Here is a 3,208-nt window from a genome sequence, read left to right as displayed (position 1 = left end):
CTAAGTCTCGCCACCTCGTGGATCTTTTCAAAACCTCTACAAAAGTTTTTCCAGGATTCCCGTTTTGTCCTGCGCATCAACTTCTTGTAGTCCTTTAGAAGATTTTTATATTCATTCCAATAGTCCTCGCTTTCTGCTAGCTTGGCCCAGTTGAAGCATTCCGTACTTTGCGTCTGCAAGACCCACGTTTTTTGTTTCACTAAGGGGGCTTTGTTTTATGCTTGAGTCGGAGCGTAGGGCATGCGTAGTGAAGAGCTGTATTTAAGGCATTTGTAAATACAGTTACGCCCTTTTCAAGCTCTTCATATGAGTTATGCACGCAAGGTCGAAGTTTCTTGCCGAATAGTATTTATCTGTAGAGAACCCAGTTAGTATTCCTGGGATTTCTCCTGACCTCGCTTCTGATCTGTGCTTCCGATCTAATGGAGAAGTAGCACACTCGAGTTTTCTAACAATGTATCTCTACTTGTGGATAGTTTTATGTCTAGATTGTTTCTGGTGGTGGGTCCTATGTAGGTAGACTACTTTGTAAAAGAAAAACTTGAGTAAGGATTCACCTCCAAACCAAAAAGAAACTTTTCCACATACTTTTATTAAAGTATCACCCATTTTGAGTACCATAAATGTTTTAAAGTCAGGTACTATATTGAATATATGTATGTATTATGGCTGGCGGAAGGACTGCTAGGATTGGAGAACATGTTTATTTTATGAAGATACGGTATAAAGTCTGCTAAAGTAACAAAACTCACCTTTGGAAAACTGTGAAGATGGGTAAAATTGGACTCATTCCCCATCTAATCGATTTGTTGAAAGCTACTAAAAATCTCAATATAATCACGCCCACTTCCTGTATATAAGAATTTTAAATTCCATCTGATTATTTTATGTTTCAGTATATACTATCATAATAACAAATTGAAATTCAATGACGTTATCAAAATAAATTTTTCATAAATAGTGTCCATCTCTCGTCCCATTTCGTTCTTTTTAATGGTACGAAATTATAGGTTATATGCTTTGGCAATTCAGTACTACCAGCGAAAGCCGCTAAAGTCAAAGAATTGAAAGAGCTATTCTACATAAATAAAACATATTTTCTCATAAAGATCGAATATTTTAAATTTTTAATAAATTTGTAGAAATAAATTTCATCTTGTTTGGTATTAAGCTGGACACATAAATATTATATATTGGTCGAAATCACCGGATTGACATTCCAAACCTTCCTGTTTAAAACTGTTAATTATTTTGTGAATATTTTTTTCCTTTTAAACTTAGCCCTTACTTAATTATTTTATAGTACAAGTTTCCACCACCATACAACAGAGTACATACATACATATATTTTTATTTGTATGCGATTGCCGAACATCATTTAATGCGACTCACGTGTCTTTTTGTTACCTGTTGTGAAAACAATGCACATCCGAGGTTTTGATTCACTTTGCATGCCCCTTTTGAGTGTCGAAACACATCGAGTGTGCTCATTGGTGTGTGCTTTACTTGGTAAGTAAGTATTGTGAATGTGAATTTGTTCCGGTACCTCGCTATTTAAGTTATTCATCTGTAAACACATTGCTGGTTATGTGTTTGACATGATTTGCCGGTGAATCTGAAATGTTGATTTTAGTTCATCAAATGTTGATTGGTAGAACAAAGTATTCTTTAAAGTCCATTACGCCTGATGAAATATTAAAATAATTTAACATTAAATGAAAACATGTCAAAAGCCGGCCGATATAAATGAAGGGTGCTACCTCTCATTTATTTATGTCCGAGTTTGGAGATTGCTATGTTTTTTTTTTTTTAAGAAATAAGCAATATTCAATTTCCATACTTTGTTATACAAAAATTATACTATCGATCAAATACGATTTCAACTCATGGATATTAAATTATAGATACATATGAAATGATAACAAAATAGAGTGTACGCAAGTTTTTTTCTTTTACCGCTGATGTTGGATATTCTCTCCAGTTTCTTACAAGATGTATGCTGCGTCTTATCATTAGCTCGTCAAGAATATCAACCTATCGTCGCATTTTTTGACCAAAAAGGAGAAGACGCTCCAAAGCACAGGTGTAAAAGATAACCATTTGTGGGAAAAATTTGTAATTAAACTGAGGACAGAATTTGTATTCAAAGATCAACAACGAATGTCTAAGATGTTCAGTCGACTCATTCAAAAGTTAATGGAGTACCTTAAACTGTAAAAGAATACTCAGAAAATATCTTATGTTTTATGACTTTTTTGCTTCCAATATAGAAATGTTCTTTTAGCAAGATTGAAAAAACATGGGTATGGTCACGTGGAAATTTTTAGAGACCCCCCCCCTTTCGTCAGCTCATAATTTTTGAAATTTTCTACTTTTTTTAGTTTTTAATTTTTTTCTGTACTCTTCTGAAATTAACAAATAACTAATAAAAAAAATGGAAAGCAAAAATATTAATTGGCTTTTTTTAAAGACACTTTAAAAATTGCCTGAAATTCATGCTTCTAGACCAGAATACTCTCTTAATAGACCAGAGCTGTCTCTAGTACAGTCGATTTTATTAACCATATTAATATTGAGGATAAAACAATGTCAATAAAGTTGGTCGATTTGTTTTGAAGAATTTATTAATCTGATCAATAATAAGATTTCAGTAAATAAAAAGGAGCTAGATATGAATACTGCAAACTATAGCCATCTTTATAAAGATCCTCTATACAAAAGTTTGCCATTATTGCAAAGTGCCCGAGTGTTCGTTTGCCAAGTTTCATCAACTTTTACTCAAGTTATCGCTTGCACGGACAGACTCTTTATTTATCTCGATTTTTAGATGTTACAAACAATTGATAGGTGAACCAATATTTTTTAGCCTGCTTAACGTTATGTGAGAGTATAAAAAATATTTATTAATACTGCCTATATCCACATGGCAGTAAACCTGAACAAGTTTTTTAATTGTTTGCAAATGTTGTAATTTAGCTTAATTACATATCCTTTAAGTCAAATGCCTGTTCGCTAATGTGTGCGAAGCGCAGCCGACCGTGAGTTTTATAAGTAAATAAAATTTATAAAATCTTTAAACGATGTTCAGGAGTATATTCTTGCATTTAAATTAGCAAAAGTATTTTGAACATAAATGTCGCATTCTTATCTGCATGCTTCTTATATGTAAAATACGAGTAATATTTTGGGAGTAAATAGTATCAAAATG

Source organism: Bactrocera tryoni, chromosome 3, assembly GCF_016617805.1.
Source record: "Bactrocera tryoni isolate S06 chromosome 3, CSIRO_BtryS06_freeze2, whole genome shotgun sequence".
Lineage (NCBI taxonomy): Eukaryota > Metazoa > Arthropoda > Insecta > Diptera > Tephritidae > Bactrocera > Bactrocera tryoni.
Note: the sequence above shows the minus strand (reverse complement) of the source record.